General features: G+C 43.1%; 2 long non-coding RNA genes across 9 annotated transcripts in view; both read left to right on the top strand.

Moving 5' to 3' along the window:
* The window catches only part of LOC128416566 (uncharacterized), a 147,017-nt gene that overhangs the window by 46,776 nt on the left and 77,459 nt on the right, over positions 1–22,782 (top strand). For 7 of the 8 annotated variants that reach the window (XR_008331251.1, XR_008331246.1, XR_008331247.1 and 4 more), the window contains exon 2: positions 11,661–11,802. This is a non-coding gene — a long non-coding RNA (uncharacterized LOC128416566). Of the gene's footprint in view, positions 1–11,660; positions 11,803–17,388; positions 17,458–22,782 lie in introns of all 8 variants that reach the window. The other variant, XR_008331248.1, reaches the window with a different exon arrangement.
* On the top strand, positions 20,737–22,013 carry LOC128416567 (uncharacterized). The gene is made up of 2 exons (XR_008331252.1): positions 20,737–21,194; positions 21,555–22,013. It is a non-coding gene; the product is annotated as an uncharacterized LOC128416567 (long non-coding RNA).

The following is a 22,782-nucleotide window of genomic DNA, read 5'->3' as shown; positions in this document are numbered from 1 at the left end:
AGAGAGAGAGAGAGAGAGAGAGAGACTCTGAGGCTGCAGGTTGCCCTCTGATTCAGAAAATAACCACACCATTCACTTTAAGAAACTAAGCAAATTGCTCACCCCAATTTCCCTTTGTATGCCTGGAAAATTGGCAATGTAAGGAAAATGAAGTTCGTTAAGTAAAATGCGGAGAGTTTAACTTTCTCCCCCTTCCAATAAGCGCACAAACAGGAGGATTTTGTTGTTGTTGTTGTTGTTTTAAAAAAGTCAGTGGACCCACTTAAATTAATCGGCATGACAAGAAATATACGAACTATTTGAAGAGCAACTGCAATCAACAAATTACGGTAGTAGGACTACAAGAAGTTTTGTAAGGAGAAATATATGAAATATTACAAAGAAGAGAGACATTAGTTATGATATTTAAATGTAATAGTGAAAGTAAGAAATGTAAATTAAGTGAAAAGATTGGAAAATTTTCAGATGTGATTGATTGAAGTAAAAAAAAATTGTATAAGATATAAAAGTATGTTTAATAATTGTTGAAAATGATATGTGTGTGTGTATATACACACACACACACAATTTTATATATATATATATATATATATATATATATATATATATATATATGTGTGTGTGTGTGTGTGTGTGTGTCTGTGTGTGTCTGTGTGTGTGTGTCTGTGTGGTGGGGAAAGAGAACCCTTGAACATGAAAAAAGAAAGAAAGAAGAAGAAGAAGGTTTGGATTTGATATCCCGCCTTTCACTCCCTTTAAGGAGTCTCAAAGCGGCTAACATTCTCCTTTCCCTTCCTCCCCCACAACAAACACTGTGTGAGGTGAGTGGGGCTGAGAGACTTCAGAGAAGTGTGACTGGCCCAAGGTCACCCAGCAGCTGCATGTGGAGGAGCGGAGACGCGAACCCGGTTCCCCAGATTACGAGACTACTGCTCTTAACTACTACACCACACTGGCTCATGACTAATAGGCATGAGTAACAGGTTCATTTATTTCAGTGGGTTTATTCAGAGTAGGGCTGGTATCAGATATGCAACTCAATGTCACTCCCTGGCATCCATACATTGAATTGTTGAGGCGAGGCCAAGCAAATCAAATTGTATCATTCTTACTTGGGCTTGTGGTGCAAAACATGTCTGGAGTCTGCTAGGGGTGGAGGAAGGCTCCTATATCTGTGGGAGGAGCATGGCTGGGAGGAGGGGAGGAGGGGGATGCAACACAGACAATTTTGTGCTATGCCCTCTCCTGGCTCCTCTAACCAGGAATACAGGGTTTGCCCTGTCAGCTAGTCCTCAGGTCTGTGGGTGCTGCTGCTGAAGGCATGGTAAAGTTGGTCTCCTCCCAGTTATGCTCACCTGGGGTTCTGGTGCAACACCAGTGAAGATGTTATGTCTGGAGTTTGGATCCTAGAATAATAGGCAGGGAGGGTTTTAGAATGTAGCATCTGATTGGTTGTTGGAGCCATCCAATCCGGCTCCAGAAGGGAAGTTTGAACGAGCCTATCAGGTTTGACCTAGGGTGTGAATAAAGGATATATAGCCTGGGTCTGGGAGGGGCCAGCTAGGGGACACACACCCGATGACTGACTGTTTTTATCACAACACTGAAACAAACGCCATGAAACCGATGGCTTTTCTCTGAGTATATTTCAGAAGACCTGATGGGATCCTCTCTCACCCACCCCCCGGGCTTGGTGTGAAGGGGCATTGGATTGCCAAGCCAATGTTTCTTGTGAGCTGCTTTGGCAACCGTGGAAAGCAGCACCTAAACAATAAACCATTGGGTTGTGTTTGTGGGGGGGTTTTTTTGCCACCCATGAATCTCAGGCTGCTCAGTGTCAGTCCATTTAATTCAGGGAGGTGGGATGTGCTTAATGCCATCGCACCCCTGACATCTCTTTTCCTGGGTCATGTGTGGAAGGGTGACAGGGGGAGGCATAGACCTAGCAGCCCCCAGGTCACCTACAGTGTTAATTACATTGCTCCTGTGACATAATAAACACTAAGAACGAATCCGGGATGGATTATTTATGATGCCACCTGAACTCCAAGTAATTATAACCATGTAATTTAACTCTCCCCCTTTGCCATTTCATATATAATGTAATATTTCAAAACATTCCGGTCTACACCTATCTCTGATTCTATATGCAGCCTAATAAATTGTGATCCTCTTTCACAGGTAATATATCAGCCGGGGTCCCTAAGGGAGGGAGCTGTAGTCTTGTCAAGAAAATCCATAAATTAATTTATATATAAACAGAGACAAGGAAGCTCTCAGCACCGGGGACACCCTGTTTGCAGCCAATGGATCTGCATTTGCCAACATCCAATACATTTTCGCTCTCCTTGTTCTTCAGAGAGCGAAGCATTATAGACACGCTATCCGTCTCAGTCCAATAGCTTTCAACAAAACACTTCCCTGTCAGAAATATTAAATCTGCTGAGGTAAGCCATGGAGGCAAGACAGAGAAGGACTCAGCAGCTAACTCGTGGTGAAAGGAAGTAAAAGCTGCACATTTTAAGGCTGGTAATTATATATTTTTTAAATAACTTGGTGTGCATGCTTATCACATCTGAATCCCATTTAAACTCTACTAAGAAGCCAAGGATTGCATACATGATACCCACCCCCATTTTATTGTCACAACAACCCTGCGAGGTAAATTTAGCCAATAGGTAAAGGTAAAGGGACCCCTGACCATTAGGTCCAGTCGTGACCGACTCTGGGGTTGCGGCGCTCATCTCACTTTACTGTCTGAGGGGGCTGGTGTACAGCTTCCGGGTCATGTGGCCGGCATGACTAAGCCACTTCTGGCAAACCAGAGCAGTGCACGGAAACGCCGTTTACCTTCCCACCAGAGCGGTACCTATTTATCTACTTGCACTTTGACGTGCTTTCAAACTGCTAGGTTGGCAGGAGCAGGGACCGAGCAATGGGAGCTCACCCCGTCGTGGGGATTCGAACCACCGACCTTCTGATCGGCAAGCCCGAGGCTCTGTGGTTTAACCCATAGCGCCATCCATGTCCCTTAGCCAATAGGTAGAGACTGCCTAATTCTGCATGACTTGGACACACAGGGAACCTCCCATCAGTTGCTGCCAGCATGGCCAAGGGTCAGGGATTGTGGGAGAGAACCCTGCCTGAAACCCTGGATTGCAGCTGACAGTCAGAGTAGACAACACTCTGCCAAATGCAACAATGGCCTGACTGCAAGGCAGCTTCCTAAATCCCACTGCGTTTGCCAGTTCCATTTGAGCATTTGGTGTGAAAGGGGACCCTGTGTACGTAAATCTAGCTGTACTTGTGCAATAGTCTCCCTATATGATCAAAAGCAACTTGGATGACAGGCAAGACTCAGGATGGGAGAGAAATTAGTCTCATTTCACATTTAACAATCTTCTTCTTCTTTGGCAATCCCTCATTTGTCTTCCATAAACATGGTTTTAACAATGAGTCCGTAAATGACTGTGGAGGCCAAGTCTGGATCCACACGCCCTTGCACAGCGGGGACATAGGTTTCCGGGTGGGAGTTGATCATGGTGTGGATTTGCCAAGCATGCCTTCCTCTTAGCAGGTTTCTCCCTTGTGTCCTGAGTTTGAGTGTCTTCAAAACCCACGACACCTTTGGTAAAGGCTGTTCTCCAATTAGAGCGCTAACAGGCCAGTGTTTCCCAGTTGTCAGTGTTTATACTACATTTCTTAAAGATTTGCTTTAAGACAGTCTCTAAACCTCTTTTGTTGACCATCAGCATTATGCTTTCCATTTTCAAATTCGGAATAGAGTAGTTGCTTTGGAAGACGATCATCAGGCATCGCACAACATGACCAGTCCAACGAAGTTGATGTTGAAGAATCATTGCTTTGACATTGGTGACCTTTGCTTCGTCCAATACACTGGTATTAGTTCGCCTGTCTTCCCAAGTGATGTGTCACATTTTTCAGAGACACCATTGATGGAATCTTTCGAGGAGTTGGAGATGGCGTTTATAAGTGGTCCATGTTTCACAAGCATACAGTAAGCTTGGTAGTACAATAGCTTTGTAAACACACATTCAGAAACAGCATACATGCTGAAACACAGATATCGTTCCAAATTCACGCTTCTCTGAATTTTGCAATGGAGCTTTCCAGTCAAGTAAAGTGTACAGAAATGCATATAACTAAAGTAAAGCATGCATAAAAATTTCCAAAATTCAGAAGCATTTTTCCCTCTAGCTGTGGAGGTAGAAAATAGCCAACTTGGCTAGTGGCTGTCAATAGCCCTCTCCTCCATGAATTTGTCCCATCCTCGTAATGATTAAATGGGCAAAGGATTTTGGACACTCCATTCAGACGGATGACTGGGAAAAATTAGGGAAAATAGATTTAAAATCCACGACTTGCTACACACTAAAGGAAAATTTTATGAAAATTCTCTATAAATGGTATGTGCCCCCCCAGCACATTGACCAAAATATGTAAAACAAAACTCAAACATATGCTGGAGGTGTAAGCAAATGGAACAATGTACCACAAATGGAACAAGGTACCACAAATGGAACAAGGTACCACATGTGGTGGGGTTGTGAAAAAAAGGGGGATATTGTCTATGAAGAGTGAAAAAAAATGTTTAAACAATCATTTGCGAAAAAGGTATTTTGACCTCTGATGTACCAAATGATAAGAGGAGGGTTTTCTTATATTCAACAGCAGCAGCTAGAATGCTAATTGCTATAAACTGGAAAGGAGGGAAAACCCCTACAAAGGAAGAATGGCAAATTAAATTATGTGAATACCTAGAACTAGCAAAATTGACAGAGGCAATCAGGAACCAATCAAACCCAAAATTCAAAAATGAGTGGGATTGTTACTGAGTGTATCTGGAAAAAACATTGTTCCCAAACAAAATCCTTAATTTGCTTTGACTAAGTTTCACAAAGTAGACAACAGGTAGATAATGTATATTATGAAATACCAATGAATTAGAAGAAAAAAGGACACCGTAAAAAAGATAAGGAAGAAGTAAGGAGCCGCAATGAGGTGGAGGGAAGTTGCCATTAAAGACTTTAAGACTTAATGTAGCAGTATTATAGGATGTTGAATTATTTTGGTTTTGTGGTGTGTAGCTTATTATGTCTTGAATAATGTATGGATTAACTGTATAAATAATGAAACTCAATAAAGAATATATGGGGGGGGGAGAGAGAATTTGTCCCATCCTCTTTTTAAGCCATCCAAGTTCATGGCCATTATTGCCTCCTGCAGGTGCGAGATTCATAGTTCACCTACATGTTGCACAAAGAAGCACTTTCTTTAATCTGCGCTGAATATTCAGAGATTGCAAATACGTAAATAATTATAGTAAATAGAAATAGGGAGGGAGGAGTGGGGGGGAACAGTGAGTGTTTGCATTTTGGAGTTTGACTCGTATCTGTTGGGTTAGTCAAATCGGAGGAAGGGATACAGTGGTATATTGACTGCGCTTGCAGTTGGCACTGGAGATGTTGCGCTGAAACATTCCCAGGTTTCCATGACATCATACAGTAAGCTGTGGAGCCCATCAGTTAATTAAATACTATATCCATGTGTTCTAGTTAATTGATGCTTCCTTTATATGGCACATTGTGCTGCAGCTCAGCAATGTTTCTGTCTCACTGAGCAAACACAGAGAAAGAGGAAGACATACGCTCCCACATTCACAGCAATGGTGCGTTTCTGCCCAGGGCAGAATTTTTGGAGGAACTGCTGTCTCCATAGCTCGAATAAGTGGGATTTCCAACGGAAAAGGTCTCCTCCACTCACCTTGGTAGTATCGTTCCAAAAGCGTTCCTCGGAACATTGAGACTCTTCGGCATCTTTTAGAATTAGGCCATTGACCAATGGTAGGCACATACCTTGCAAATGGCATGTCCCATGTCCAGCCTTCGGCATCTCTTGTTAAAAGGGCCACATAGCAGTCAGTCCTGGGCTCACAGAGCAGAGGTGTGGACCCTCAGGCCCAGGGAACAAATATGGCCCTCCATATTTCTCTGTCTGGCTCTCACGCCTCTCCCTGGGCTATCGCCCCTTCACTCCTCTGCCCACTCATTCAGGTGGTCCATAACACATCTGCCTAAATATTCATATTGATTCTTAATTGCTTCTTTTATTTCTCACATATTTTATTGTATTGCAAATGACTGTGGTATGAATAAGAAGGAGAGTCTTTCTGCATTCAGAAGAACAGGAGGGTTGCATACCATAGGGACAGAATCCTATATAATGGGAGAAGATCTCCAGGTTGATGAACTATATGGAATGGACGGAAATGACTGGCAGAATCCGAGACCAGGGAGAAGAGATAGTGGATGAAGATTGGGAAAGTTTAAAGTTTATATATAGAAATATTGTAAAATTAATGAGTGTTAGAAAATTGTTGGAATGAAACTTTATGGCTTTAGCAGAAATGTTATAAGGAGTTAAGTATAAATAAGTACTTTAGTATTAATGGAAAATAAGGCTAAAAATATGTTAAGATATTCATAATGATAAAAATAGAGAAAGATGGAAAGGAATTTCTGAAACAAGTAACAGAAGTGGAATACAAAAAGGGAGGTGAGAGGAGGTCGATGAAATAAGGGAATGAAAGATAGAGTAATGAAATAGTATGGTATATGTTTTTAAATTGTTGTTGTTTTGTTTTGTTTAGATTAGGGTGTTAAGGTTGTGTTTTGTATTGTTTATATAGTGTATGGTATTGTTTCTTCTTTTTTTCTTTTTTTCTTTTCTGCTCTATTTTGTCTTTTTCTCTTGCCTTTCTTCTTCTTCTTTTTCTTTTTTTGTAAGTCTAAAAAGTAATAAAGATTATTTTTTAAAAAACACAGAATCCTATATAATGGGAAAATTGGATGGGGAGGGTGAAAGCTGAACCACAAGATTTCTCTCTGGGTGCAATAAATTGTTCACCAGCTTTATTTGCTGCTCCCTCACTCTGCTCGAATACATTGGGAGAGCAAGCTTTGTTCCACATAGCAGAGAGGGCATGCCACAATCAATATGAGGCACTGTTTTTCTCTTTGTGCGATGTTAAATATTCTTTACCTTTAAAAAGACCCCTGTCAGCACCGCTTGGCACTCAGTCATCCAGCCGAGAGAACGTGTGTGTGCTTACTTGGTCCTCAGAGGTCTCTTTGGCTGCAAAAGGCTTGTGCAATATCAGCATCTGTGATTGGCTGGCAATACTAAATATCCCCATAGACCATGACCAACTGGAGGGAGCTTTGTTGGATAGGGAAGAGGGTAATCTGGTCCAACTCCCTGCAATGTAGGAATCTCAGCTAAAGCATCCATGACAGATGGCCATCCAACCTCTGCTTAAAAACCTCCAAGGAAGGAGAGTCCACAACTTCCCGAGGGAGACCGTTCCACTGTCGAATAGCTCTTACTGTCAGAAAGTTCTCTGTTCTTGTAACTTGAATCCATTGGTTTGGGCCTACCCTCCGGAGCAGGAGAAAACAAGCTTCCTCCATCTTCCATGTGACAGCCCTTGAGATATTCAAAGATGGCTATCATATCTCTTCTCAGCCTCCTCTTTGTCAGGCTAAACATGCCCAGTTCCCTCAACTGTTCCTCATAAGACTTGGCTTCCAGACTCTTGATCATCTAGGTCACCATCCTCTACATACCTTCCAACTTGTCAATATCCTTCTCTAATGGTTATGGGGTTGCTCGTGCGTAAGTTGCCGCCACTCCTGGGTAGGTGGCCTGGTTAAACCTTTCCTGGCTGGACAGCCCCCTCACTTCGTGGCTGCTCAGTCGCTGGCAGAATCCGACAGTGGGCGTTTCTTCAACCTTTTCCAACATAAAAGTTGTTTGATGCCCAGTCTCCTCCTAGCCTCCCTGCGCGGAAGCCTTCTGCGCAGGGTGGGCGTGGGTAGCGGAGGACCTGTGCTCTCTCCGCTGGTGTCCAGTGAAGAGTCTCTGAGCCTGCTCTCCACTTCCCCCATTGGCCCCCCTCCATCCCTGGTGTCGCGCTGAATTTCTTCCCCAACAGGAGACCTGCCTCTCTCCCTACTTGGCCCCTCTCCAGCATCATCGTGGAGCCCCTCCTCCTCCTCTCGTTCTGATGGCAGTTCCCCGACACCTTCTTAAACTGTAGTGCCCAGAATTGGACACAGGACTCCAGGTGTGGTCATACCAAGGCAGAATAGAGTGGTATTATTACTTCCCTTGATCCAGACACTTTATTTCTGTTGATCCTTAACCTCCTAGGAGGAAAGACTAGATTTACATATAACAATGAATACCTCTGACTGAAAGCAGCTTCTACCAGCTCTCCAGTCGATCGGAAGGTCGGTGGTTCAAATCTGCTTGATGAGTTGAGCTCCCATTGCTCTGTCCCAGCTTCTGCCAACCTAGCAGTTCAAAAGTACACCAGTGCAAGCAGATAAATAGGTACCACTGCGGTGGGAAGTTAAACAGTGTTTCTGTGCACTCTGGCTTCCATCACGATGTTCCGTTGCACCAGAAGTGGTTTAGTCATGCTGGCCACGACCTGGAAAGCTGTCTGTGGACAAATGCCAGCTCCCTCAGCCTGAAAAGCGAGATGAGCACTGCAACCCCATAGTTGCCTTTGACTGGACTTAACCATCCAGGGGTCCTTTACCTTTTTTTTTTACCAGCTCTCCAGTGATGGCTGCGCTGTGGGCTATGGTGATCAGGTATCTGCACTCAAACTTTGAGTGGAGAATTTTCCTCCATAGGTACACTGTTGATTTTTGTGAGTGCTTCTCTCTTTGGGGCACATAAAATTTGTGCAGGTGATTTTATCCTCCTAATTCTGGTGGGAGATATTGTTTCCGAAAAGGAAATGTTCAGACTTCCTCAATTCTCCTCCTCGAATTTCCCTTTTTAATTTAAAAAAATTAAATTTAAAAATCTACTGTTGAGGTGGAGATGATATACAGTGGTACCTCGCAAGACGAATGCCTCAGAAGACGAAAAACTCGCAAGACGAAAGAGTTTTTCGTTTTTTGAGTTGCTTTGCAAGACGATTTTCCCTATGGGCATGCTTCGCAAGACGAAAACGTCTTGCGAGTTTGTTTCCTTTTTTCTTACAACCGCTTGAAGAGGTGCAGTTGTGACTGACCGAGCTTCGCAAGACGAAAAACCATGCAAGACGAAAAGACTCGCGGAACGAATTAATTTCGTCTTGCGAGGCACCACTGTACCGTATTTTTCGCTCTATAAGATGCACCAGACCACAAGACGCACCTAGTTTTTGGAGGAGGAAAACAAGAAAAAAAAATTCTGAATCTCAGAAGCCAGAACAGCAAGAGGGATCACTGCTCAGTGAAAGCAGCAATCCCTCTTACTGTTCTGGCTTCTGGGATAGCTGCGCAGCCTGCATTCGCTCCATAAGACGCACACACATTTCCCCTTACTTTTTAGGAGGGGAAAAGTGAGTCTTATAGAGCAAAAAATACGGTACACACTGAGGTTGGCCCATTGTCTGGTTAACACAGCCATGCATGTGTTACTGTACCTTTCAAGGCAGCAAGGATTATAAAGGTGTTGTTCTTGGTCAAAGAGGGATGCCATAATAAGAAAGACAAGTAACCATCTTTTTTCCTGCACCCCTCTGTAGTCAGACACCTCTCACCTCGCCACCACTGCCACCAATCCACCTTCTTTCTTTTCTAATTACTGCAGATGGTTATTGCAATGGGAGGGGACAACAGGGATGAGCAAGATGGTGGAGGGAGGGAAATTCTGCTGCAATTTGCATATAAACCTGGCGTTCAGCATTATATCTCCCTGTTCACCCATTGTCTATAAGCATTTTAGCTCTTTCTTCTGCCTCATCAGAATGAATTAAGCATTTTCACTCCACCTCCAGCCTAATTAGAGTCATTTGCTATGTTGACACAAAGGTGGTTATATCTGAGAAGATCTCAGATTTCCAAATACACAATGGCAATGCTGGAAACCTCTGGTGAAAATGGTAAAGGATGGTAGGTTGAGGGAGTCAACAGAGATATTTTCCTAAGATATCCATGAGAACTAAGGCAAATTCATAGAGGGTTATTTTATAAATGATTACTAGCCATGATGATCATCCCCTCTCCACGGTCAGAAGAATATAGAATTGTGGAATTGCATGGTTGGAAGGGATCCCAAGGAATCACAACTAAAGAATCCCTGATATATGGCCATCCAACCTCTGCTTAAAAACCTCCAAGGAAGTATAGTCCACCACCTTCTGAGGGAATCTGTCCCATGGTCAAACAGCTCTTGCCACCAGAAAATTCATACTAATGTTTAGTTGGAATCTTCTTCCTTGTAATTTGAATCCATTGGTTCATGTCCTACCCTCTGGAGCAGAAGAAAACAAGCTTGCTCCATCTTCCACGTGGTAGCCCTTTAGATATTTGAAGATGGCTATCATGTCACCTCTCCATCTCCTCTTCTCCAGGCTAAACATATTCAACTCCCTCAACTGTTCCTTGGTTTCCAGCCCCTTAATCATCTTTGTCGTTCTTCCTCTGCACACATTCTAGATTCAGAATTACCTGATATGGTAGGGGATAGAACTATCTCTCCTTTTGCCTAGTTAAGTGGTTTGCAAAAAGAAGAAAACTAAAACTGCAAATGTGTGTGTGTGTGTATGTATAAAACACATTTGGCCATCGAAACCTGCTCAAACCTTTAAAAAAAGTTTTTTGCAATGCACTTTTTACCCTGCACTTTTTACCCTTCATATGGTAGGCTTTTTAAAAACATATTATTTGTTGTCTGGAGTAGGGGGTGTGTATGGAAGAATACAATAAACTGATCTAGCAAAGGTATTCCTTTTTGTATTATGTCTTATTTATTTGTAATCAATATAGCAAAGTACACATTATGTTAGATACATAGTTTGGTTGTACCTGCTTTTTTATTTTAAGAAACCCCTCTTCTTACTGGGTTTTAAAAACTAAAATTGGTTGGTTTATAGTTTGTGTAGCTTGTAGAAGAGTTTAAAGCTGGGAAGCTGGATCTACCAAGTTCTTTTACTACTTCCCATTCTGTCTCATTCACACATTACTAGCATGGCTTAAAAAGAGTAAACAAAGTACACAGATGTCCCATTGCTATTGAGGGGAAAAAATGTTTCTCCATATTTGTAAGGCTCGTGGCTTTGGATTCTAAGCCTACATGTAGCCAGGCCTTTGGCTGTTTAAGCTATCTACGGTTTCTTTTTTTCTTTTTTAAAGAATATATCTTTATTGATTTAAAATACTATCCTACAAATACATTACAAATAGTTACAACAGAATTTCACACAAAAATGAAAAAGGAATAACAAGAATAAAAATTAAAAGCAAAGAAGAATTAACATTAACATAAAAGAATATCGGTTATATTATCATATCTTGACCAATAAAGTCTTCTAGAACAAAAACTTCCAATCATTCTCGTTGTACTTTTTCTAATATCTTGATTTTATCGCAGTTTATTTTATAGATCTTTCTGCATATTTTTCTAAGATATTTTTCCAATTATTTATTATACACAAGTATCATTCAATTCTGCCAGGATAATTTCATTTTTACAGTGTGATCTTATATACTCCTTTGGATTCTAAGCCTACATGGTTTCTCTGTAACTAGGCCTTTGGCTGTTTAAGCTATCTACGGTTTCAATCTCCTCTTTTCCAGGCTAAACCTACATACCCAGCTCCCTCACATGGAAGATGGAGCAAGCTTGTTCTCTCCTGCTCCAAATGCTAGGACCTGAACTGATGAATTTAAGTTACAAGAAAGGAGATTCCAGCTCATCATAAGGAATAGCTTTCTGAAGGTAAGAGTGGTTTGACGGTGGAGCAGACTCCAGCGAGAGGTGGTGGACTCTTCTTCCTTGAAGGTTTCTAAGTAGAGGTTGGATGGCCATCTGTTGTGGATGATCTAGTTGAGATTTCTGCATTGTGGAAGTTAGACTAGAGGACTGTCCACAAAAGATTTGAAGGATAAAAGGATTTGAGATTCCTGCATTGCAGTGGGTTGGAGTATCATCACCAACACCATCATTTTACTTGTATGCCGCCTTTCCATAGTTGAAACGATGCTCAAGACAACAAGACAAGATTTACATAATTACAAACAAAACAGAAGTCATAAACAATGAATAAAACACATCAAGAAGTACACAACCAAATGGAAACAATTTCCACATAAATCATAAGATCTAAAACTATAGATACAACAATAATATCAATAACAGCAAGAAGCTCACTCAACCCCCCCGTAAACAGTACTCCAGCCCAAGAATTTGTTCAACAGCCTCAGCTTTTGTAGCTGGAATCAGTCCGCACTCCACTCTCCCAGGCCAGATGGGAAAAGGCCAGCAAGGCAGGGTGCAAGTCTTCCAGGGCTCACAGGCAAGATGGTCTCATTAGAAACAACACAGATGGAAATTAAAAACAATTTAAAAGAGGCGCCCTCTCTGCTGAGCAGCAGCCACAGTCCTCGTGAAGCCTGTCAGGCCCCGCCCTAGGCCAGGTGGAAAGAGGCAAGGGCAGGGCCCTTCAGGCCCTCAGCAGGACTAGATGACCCCTGGGTCCCTTCCAACTCTGGTAAAGGTAAAGGGACCCCTGACCATTGGGTCCAGTCGTGAGCGACTCTGGGGTTGCGGCGCTCATCTCGCATTACTGGCCAAGGGAGCCGGCGTACAGCTTCCGGGTCATGTGGCCACCATGACTAAGCCGCTTCTGGCGAACCAGAGCAGCGCACAGAAACGTTGTTTACCTTCCTGCCGGAGCGGTACCTATTTATCTACTTGCACTTTGACATGCTTTCGAACTGCAGGAGCAGGGACTGAGCAACGGGAGCTCACCCCGTCACGGGGATTCGAACTGCCGACCTTCTGATCAGCAAGTCCTAGGCTCTGTGGTTTAACCCACTGCACCATTCTACCATTCTATAAAAGGGGAATCTCATATTCCTAAAGGACTGAAACAGAGGGTTGTCCGCAGTAAAGGAAGACAGATGGTCACCCTATAACATGTGTACTCCCCTCCCCCACAAATCATGTGTATTAATCATCATGCTAGAAGAAGAAACATCAGATTCAGCCTTGAACAGCTGTACAGGTAACTATGGTATTTCTGAAAAATAGAAACGACGGAGCTCGCTTTAGAATTCTAAACATACCTTCCGAAGAATCAATGGGACTTTAAAGTGTATTTGAAAAATCCTGGCCACTGAAAACCACTTTTTAAGAACAATTAAAGGGATTGAATTAAATGTCTGGAAGGAAAGGAATTCGGAATTGAGACTGGATGTGTTTTGCTGACACCATTGACCTTAATTCACCTTACTGTCTTGGGGGTGGGGGAAGGAAATGGCTGCAGCTCAGAAACCAGGCTTAGGACCTGAGCTCTGATTTTTTCCTTATATTTCATTAAATTTCTGCGAGAATTCTCCTGGCTTCAAGCAATGGATTCTGTGCTTGAATATTTCATTGTTGCTTAATGAAATTTGCGCAGGGAAAGAAATTGACTAGCAACTTCTAGCCGAGATAAAGTGGAAGTGTGTGTGTGTGGGGGGGATCTTTCTCTGGTGCAATAGGTTTTGTAGGTTTCTTGAACAATGAAATAAAACCAGCAGCCTGTCTACCACTCCCCAAAGTGCCAAGTGACCCCCTTTCCAGCTCTTTTTTTGGGGGGGTTACCACTCGTCTCTAGCTTCTGACCTGGCTAGTATAGTCAGTTGAAAACCTATTCATCTTTTGAAGCTTGGTAGCTGTTGGACTGCTAGCAGGAGGTATTTATTTATTGGGGGGAGGGATTGAGAGCTGTGTCGTTTGGACAAGTCGCCTTCCCAGGAAACAGAATGTTTAGGATTTAAAAAACATGCATTGAAGATAAACCCAACCTTCCGCTACAGGAACATTTGATGCTCATGGAACGCAGAGATTGAGAAAGCTAGCAGGTGCTGGGAGGGATTCCCTTGCATGAGGTTGTTAATGCGTCTTAATCCTGACCCTCTGTCACCCCTCCATGCTAATACCGTGGCCTCCTATGGCCAAGCGATTCTGAAGCCTACCTCTTTGTTGGCTAGAGGGGCGGGGTTTTTTCTCCACAGACTGCATAGCATTAAGAAGATCCCCCAAGCTCATTCCGCATGCAGCCTAGATATTCTTTCACTCACAGAGACACTCCCGGTTATGTCAAAAACGGTTCGTGCTTTGCAGTAGACGATGAAGCCATGAAGTCGGAATTTGTCAGCCTGAGGTCTTCCAGATGTGGTGGCTGGGGCTGATGGGAGTTGGAGTCCAAAACATCTGGAGAGCACCAGGTTGGCAAAGGTTGCAACAAGCTTTGAGAACGATTGACACCGCTCCCTGTAAGAGTAACCACCGGAGCAAATCCAAGCTTTTGTCTGAATTAGGCAGTTTGGGATGAGAAAGCTTGAAAATTGTTGGTTTTTCCTTTTCCTTTTCTGTTTAGCTACTCTGCAATTTAAAACTGTTGTGTTGTGTCTTCCAGTTTCACTAAATAAAAGCAAGCGTACCCCAAGGGCCAATCCTGCACATGTTCCATCCGCCTGGAGCTGTTGTGGATAGCTGAAGCTCAAACATCTGAAATAATGCGAGGTGATAGGAAACAGACTTGGCTGAGAAACCCAGCGCCCTTCTCATATTTTGCTGCTGGTGGTGCTCACAGTGACGCTTGCTTTGCACCCCTGTAAAAACATTGCACAGCCAGTCCTCAGGTCCACTGTTTTTAAAATATCCCAGTGGCAACACAACAAAGATAAGACAATGCAGTTACTGAACACCAACCATCTTGGGTCCTGCAATCAGCAGGGGAGGTCCTGTTGGTGCAGTGGTGGAAGAAGCCGCTTGGGCGCCTGGGGCGAGCTGCTCATAGGGACTGGGTGCACTGTGGGCCTCCAGGGTCTGCCTGCCTCCTCCCACTCAGCTGTCCTAGAGCTGGGGGGGAGGCAGCGGGCGAACCGTTTGGGCAGAACGGAGCCTGTGTGTGCCCAAGCCAACCCATCAACCAGCGTGGTGTAGTGGTTAAGAGCGGTGGACTCGTAATCTGGTGAACTGGGTTCGCTTCCGCGCTCCTCCACATGCAGCTGCTGGGTGACCTTGGGCTAGTCACACTTCTCTGAAGTCTCTCAGCCCCACTCACCTCACAGAGTGTTTGTTGTGGGGGAGGAAGGGAAAGGAGAATGTTAGCCGCTTTAAGACTCCTTCGGGTAGTTATAAAGCGGGATATCAAATCCAAACTCTTCTTCTTCTTCTTCTCCCAGGAGAGACGCATGGCTCGGGCGCATTGCAGGCCCTGTGGTGAGTGCCACCCGGCATTTTGTCACCCCACTCAGTGCTGACACCCAGGGCTACCCACCCCCACCACACCCCCTTCCTCCGCCCCTATGTTGGTGGTGCCATCCTTGCCTGGCCTGCGCCAACCCATTACAGGGCTTTCTTGGTGGTGGTTCCCTATTTGTGAAAGGACCTCCTTGGTGAGGTGGGTTTGTTTCTCTTATCATTAACTTTCAGGAGGAACTTGGAAACATTCCTGTTCACCCTGGCATCTGCTGGCTGAAAGATACTGTTCCTGGAAACCTTGAAATTTATTAGCTGCAAGGATATGCGGCTGACATGCTCTTCAACATTTTTAAAATGTTTCTGGGTTTTTAAATTGCTTTTCAATATTTTAAATGTGCTTTGCTTTGATTTTAATTGCTGTTTGCCAGCTAGACTCCTTTTTTCAGGAAGGGCGGGATAGAAATTTAAGAAATAAAAAAGTAATAAACGCAAACGGTATAGTTTTCATAATACAGGCCTGGTGCTGATATAGTGTAATTTTCATGGGAATGAAAAATATTTTTTTATTGTTATTTTTGTGCATGTGTTATGCCTCGTGGATTTATTGTATTTGCACATATGTCGAAATTTGCAGTCTATTTACTCTAGGGTAGTTGTGAGGGGGGGAAAGAGTCTGTAGTTGTGCGTTCACATTTTATTTGAAGTCAGTCTACAGGAAATAATTATTGCCATAATAATATGTACATGTTATCCTACGTTGTAGTTAATATCCAACATTTGGCAAATGACAACATTCATGCGTAAACGTTGACAGTCTCAAACAGAATTTTTGAAGGCCGACAAAACTCGGAAACGGATAAGTTATTGAAACATGATTGCCAGCAATAACACATTTGTGGAATTTGTGGTTGTCAGAATTCAAATGTCAATGTCTATATTCCCCAAATTTTGGACATTCGCTATAATTTCAGATTCAGAGGGTAGGGGGAACTAAGCTTGAAGTGGATGGGAGAGAGGGCGAGAGAGAGTTGGGCAAAAAGTAATAATGTCAAAGCACATAGTGTTAACTTTTTCTACTAACCTTTAAAACATTCCACTGCTAACATTGTATAATATAAAGCTACATGCATTTCTCTCCCCCTAACACAACATCATACAATTTTAGCACCTACATAGATTAAATGTCCCAATTCTCTCTCACACCTGCAAATCCACATTTTCCTTCTAAACCTTTATGGGTTAAATTTCCTGTTCACTCCTTGCCTCAAATTCACTTGTCTCTGCTCCTTCAGCCACCCAGAAATCTGATCAAGGCCATTTTGGTAGACGGGAGGAGGGGTCAAAAGTAAACAGGTGTTTGCTTGCTTTTTAGTTTTTTAGTTTCTCCAAATTTATAAATGTAGTCATAGAATGGTTGAGAATCCCTTTAAAAATCTGTGTTTTGATGTCAGTTTTGCCAGCTTTCTGTATTATTTTAATTCAATATTTCCTAAAGACAATGGGTCAATTATAATGGAAGCTGCTTCTTCTTCTTCTTCTTCTTCTTCTTCTTCTTCTTCTTCTTCTTCTTCTTCTTCTTCTTCTTCTTCTTCTTCTTCTTCTTCTTCTTCTTCTCCAGTCTATTGCTTATATTAATTGCACCTATTAATATATCTCACACAGAAGAAGACTCAGAGCAGTGTCTCTCATCGGAGAGTCTCCATTTAGATTATAAATACCACATGAAGAAAAACATTCCCATTAAAATTGGAGAATTTGCAAATTAAGATAGGAAAGGTCATAACACACACACACACCATCTATTTTTATATTTGTCTGAATGGTGCTTACAAAACACCAGGAATTATTCATGTTGATAGCAGGGCAAGAAATAGGATTCTACAGAAGTGTAACTTTAATTTCTTGGATGACATGTTTTTGAGAGAATATTTTGGGGGAAAAATGTATAATTACAGAAGCGTCTATATGTACTATAATCTCATTTTCCTTTTTTAAAAAACAACAATGTATCTCTAGAAGACTTTGATGTCTTTGAGATATTATTTGATTTACCACAATATTCCTATTTTTAAAAGGTGGCTATCTTGCCATTTTGCCTTGTTTTAACAGACGCTTATTTCAAAACTATACTGCCCTTGACCTCTGCTGAGATCTCCCCTGTCTTGGAACTTGAGAGAGGTGCAAATTTATGTGTTTGTGTTATTGCAGTATTTTGGTATTTAAATCTCCTTCATGTTTTAAAGGAACTTAAGGCAAACTATGACAGCCTCAACTTACCAGTAACAGAAGGCAGTAACCCTATAGACGAGCCAAGTTTGCTGGTGATTTTTTTCTTTATTAAAAAACAAAAAAACCCCTGTAAAAACCTGGAATAGGAGGTGTGATTGTCAGTAAAAAAACAACAACAATAAAGCAAGAAATACACATAGCAATCACTAGGAAACAGGGAGGGAGAGAAATAACGGCAAGGAGTATCTCTGGTCCTCAAATGGTGAAAAGCAAGGAAGAATATAATCAAGTTTGGGATGCTTAAAAAAAAAAAAGAGCAGTCAAGTAGTTAATTGACTTTGCTTTAATCAGCCCAATGAATATTCATTAGTGTGCTGGTCCTAATCACAGGGGCCATGTTGTCCGCATTTAGCAAGCACACGATCAGCATCATACAATGCCTCAACAGCTTCCCTTCCTGTCTGCACTGACATTAAATTTAGAGGTTTTACGCCTTCACTAGCTCACAGTTAGCACTGATTGGCCCAGCTGCTCTACTCGAAAATGCCATAGCAACCCCTGGCTGGTTGCCTAGCAACTTTTTTGTGTGTGTGTGCAAAAGCCCAAGCCAGTAATCCATAGGATCAGCATCGTTGAAAATATGGTTTTGTAGGCGTGGATTTGTGCATGTGTGTTGATTCCGCGGGGAAGAAGGTCAACCTTTTAAGTTACAGTTATATAGAATCCACTCTTGCTTATAGCGTCTCTCCTTAAGAATTGCTCAGATTTTTATAACCTGGCGGTTGCACGGTATCATATTTCTAGCGTGTGGCTCTTATACTATCTGATCCGGTGATCTGGGCTAAGCCAACACACAAACCACACACACAAAGTGGATGTAACCCCAAGATCTTCATCAGCAGTGACAGGAGCCTTTGCATAAAGCCCATCTGACCCCAGCAGAGCAGAATCGTTCGCTGGGCCTCTCCCTTTGGCAATGCGGGCTTGAGTTTCTTCTGCGCTTCGCTATAATCTGTCCTAAATGAAACAGAAATTGCAAGCTGAATTTTGCAAGCTGTGCAATTTTCTAAAAGCTGGAGGATTGTGCGTATGAAGCTCTGACCAGGTCTTGCCCCCTGTCTTTGATCTAGAGAGGCTCTTCCGCTAACTGGAATGGCCCTGGGCTCCTCCGAGCGGAAGGGTAGGGTATAAATTCAACAAACAACTGCGAGTCTCACTTCTACCCTCAGAAGGACTGCAGTGGTACCTTGGTTTTCAAATGCCTTTGTACTCAAACATCTTGGAACCCAAACACTGCAAACCCAGAAGTAAGTGTTCAGGTTTGCGAACCTTTTTCAGAAGCCGAACGTGCTCCGTTTTGAGTGTTATGCTTCCGTTTTGAGTGCCATATTTCCGATTTGAGTGTTATGCTGAGGTCTGTCTGTTTTTGCTATTTATTTTGCGTTTTTATTGCTCTTTTTGTGTGTGACGGTGTGAAACCCAGTTCAGCTACTGATTGATTGATTGTGTGACTGCAGTACATTGTTTATTGCTTTCATTTTATGGATCAATGGTCTTGTTAGATGGTAAAATTCATGTTAAATTGCTGTTTTAGGGGTTGTTTTTAAAAATTTGGAACGGATTAATCCATTTTGCATGGGAAACCGCACCTTGGTTTTGGAACGCTTTGGTTTTGGAACGGACTTCTGGAACGGATTATGTTTGAGAACCAAGGTACCACTGTACTTCCAACTTAACAGAAGAATGCTGTTTGAGAAAAGTGATCCAAAATACATAGCCTTTCCATTTGCACATGGGATGCTAGATCCATAAGAAGGGAGAGAGTACCTTATCCCTTAAATACCCAGTAGATCACTGTGGTCTGCAGGAGTCTCTCTCTTGCGATTTTCAAATATCTCAGAAACCTGCTCTGCACTAGCTCAGACGAGGACTTTTAGTGTGGCTGCCCCTCTTCTGTGGATAGCATTCATGTTGAGATACGGCAGGCACCTCCTATCTGCACTTTCCAGAAACAGTTGGTTTTCCACTGGTTCCAGCTGCTTCTTTGATGATTTTTTTAAAATGGCCAGCACTGTCAAAATAATATGCATACATTCATGGACTCCATAGTCAGGCACAGTAAATTAACTGGGTGCTGTCCCTTTTAGTACATCCCAGCATCCATAAACCCTATGCACTCAAGCCCAATTCCCATTATTCTTTTCCTTTAAGTGATTATAATGGGGTGATGTTGGAGCATGTAGGTCATGCCTGTGAATGCACATCTTATGTATGGCAATCTTTTCCACTATTGTTTCTTATGCATGAGGAGGAGGATACGCTCATCATGCACAAGAAATGTACTGCAGATACTGGATCCTGACTCAGGGCCAGTCCACTAGGTGGGGTGAGGCCTCAGGTGACAAAAGCTCCCAAGGCACCACCACCAATGGTGCCCTGCTTGCCCTGCTACCTACACCAGCAGCAGAGAAGTGGCACCGGCATTGGCACCAATTTCTGCCAAGATCTTCTGAGATCTCATGGAGCATGCAAGCTCTTGCACGGTTTCAGGTGAGATCGTGCCCCAGTGAGGCATTTGTGAGGACTGAAGGTCCCCGCCTTCCCACCGCTCTCCAAAGGGACTCCTCCAGGTCCTTCCACAACAACCTGAGTCTCCTTCATCTTGTCTCCCTTTGCTCAGCTCTCATCATTCCCCTTTGTGTAATGGGAGACCATGGGGGGTGGGGGAGCTGGTCACAGCAGGAGGTAAAGGCTCCCTAGATTCTTCAGCAGCCCACCTCATCTCTGTCTCCTGACCCCATTCCTCCACTCCTGCCTCTGATTCTGGGCTGCTCTCTGCCATAGCCTCTTCTTGCTCACTAAATCCTGTTACCTGCTTGGCTTCCAACACCTCCCCCCCCCGCAGTCTGCTCCCTCTTCTCCCTTTGTCCACTCAAAATCAAGTTAGAATACACACCACCTGGCCACCTCTTAATTATTTTAAAGTAAGAAAGAGGAAGAGACAAAAGCTGATCCCTGTCTGGTTTTGGAGGTTTAGTTCGCCTAAGAAATGTATCATCCTAATATGGATTATGGAGGAATAGGAACTTCAATCTGCAATTTGGCAGGCTTAATCCATTCTGGCGGGGGGCTCCTGTGCCTGCAAATTTCATCTGCTTCTGCCAAAAAATGGGGAAAAGGTTATAGTCAGATTTTGTCTCTCTGTGTGAATGTGTGTGAAAGTAGCTCCGAATCTAAATCAGAGATTGAAACAGGGAGAGCACAGAGTGATTCAGATCAGAGGAGTTGTTGTTTTTTAAGCACAGAAACAGATACAAGGGGAACTTGGGGGCCCGTGCACAACCCTAGTATGCATACCCCCATGGACATGTTTGTGTCTCTGTGTGTGTTGTATTTCAGAATCTGTGGCACATACACTGGGCATTTCATTTAGCTGGTATTTGCTGCGTGCTATTAGTTGGGTTCAACTGAGGGCATCTCAAGGGATAATCAGACAATCTGTTGTACTCGCAAATGTCCCAATCTTTCCAATCAACCAGGGAGACTTGTAAGAACATTGCAGTTGGGACAGAAGGCGCTGATGCTAGGGATTGTTTGGGAAATATCCAAAGCAGCCTACGACAATTTGATTTGATTTGCAGTTGGTCCAGGACAGACACAAAGGAAACCCTTCTCCACATGTTGTTGTTTAGTCATTTAGTCGTGTCCGACTCTTCGTGACCCCATGGACCAGAGCACGCCAGGCACCTCTGTCCTCCACTACCTCCCGCAGTTTGGTCAGACTCATGCTGGTAACCTCGAAAACACTATCCAACCATCTTGTCCTCTGTCGCCCCCTTCTCCTTGTGCCCTCCATCTTTCCCAGCATCAGTGTCTTCTCCAGGGAGTCTTCTCTTCTCATGAGGTGGCCAAAGTACTGGAGCCTCAGCTTCATGATCTGTCCTTCCAGTGAGCACTCAGGGCTGATTTCCTTAAGAATGGATGCGTTTGATCTTCTTGCAGTCCATGGGACTCTCAAGAGTCTCCTCCCTTCTCCACATACAAAGAAGCAATTCGAGAGACCCATACTCACAGGCATCAGGGTAGATAATTAAGATTAATAGAGGATATTAACAGACAATAAGCATATCCATAACTACTGGGTGATTGCAATGGCAAGGAGAGGAAGTTCTGTTCCAAAAGTGGAAGTTCACCTATTGGTTCCAGCCTAAGCTTTTGCTTCCTAGTGATCTGGAAGGGTTTGGCAGGAGAGAGAGTGGACACACCTATGCAGGTGTTATTGTTGCTTCAAACCAACCAACTATGACTGTAGGTTTGCTTAGATCTAGTGCAGAAGATATGTGAAATAATTAGCATATCCCACCTTTTGGACACAGGTTTGGCATTGCAGAGGTGAAACGGGCCCTAGCAGAAAATGGACTCTTGCTCAAGACACCTTGCTGACATATTAAAAACCATTTCGTTATCATGTACAAATGTTCATAAGTAAAGAGAAGCTTAGAGAAGTCTTCCTGTGTGAACCTTGGGCATGGATTAGAGCTGCCATTGGGTCTTTTTGTTTCTGTTTCTGGTAAGTGTTCTGAGCTGTGCTTTTTTCCTAGGGACACCCAAGGGTACAAAATACTGGCACCTTTTCTCTAGAAGAAAAGCACTGGTTCTGAGCCTTTAACCAGGAACCTGACAGGTGGACATTCAACCTGTTAAGGAAGCTTTGGGAGTTGACAGTTCTGCAGAGAATCACTAGACTGATCAAATTAACTCTGCATAAGATCTGGGCTGTGAGACAGAAGGCTTTCATTACTTTCCAGAAAGAACATGGGCACGAATATGGTTTTGTTGTTATTGGAGTCGCAGATAGAGTTTGTGGATTATTGAGATGATAGCCTTGCTCACTGATTATTTTCCATGGTCCTTTTGCCTCCTGCAACAGTTTCCCCTTCCCCTTTCTGTCAAAATCTTGATAAAATGTTAATTCAACAAATGAGAAAATGAAAGAACAGGCAGACATTCTCTGGACACAGATGGGATGCTGTGGACATGCCACATCTATTTAATTTCTGCATCTTGGGCAGCCCTTAAAGGCACAAGAACCCAGCCAGGTGAGCAAATGAACTAGCAAACCCAGGAGGCAACTCTCAGAAGTGGGATCTTCAAGCACTGTACACAGCTAGCAATTTAGGAGCAAATTTACGGAGCTCAGACCCATGTGTCAGAATTCAGTTCATGCCAATTCTCTAAGTTATAGAGCAGGAGTGGGAAAAGCTTTGCTGCTCA

The sequence above is a fragment of the Podarcis raffonei genome, chromosome 6, assembly GCF_027172205.1.
Source record: "Podarcis raffonei isolate rPodRaf1 chromosome 6, rPodRaf1.pri, whole genome shotgun sequence".
NCBI classification, from domain to species: Eukaryota; Metazoa; Chordata; class Lepidosauria; order Squamata; family Lacertidae; genus Podarcis; species Podarcis raffonei.
This window is presented reverse-complemented; position numbering and strand designations above follow the sequence as displayed.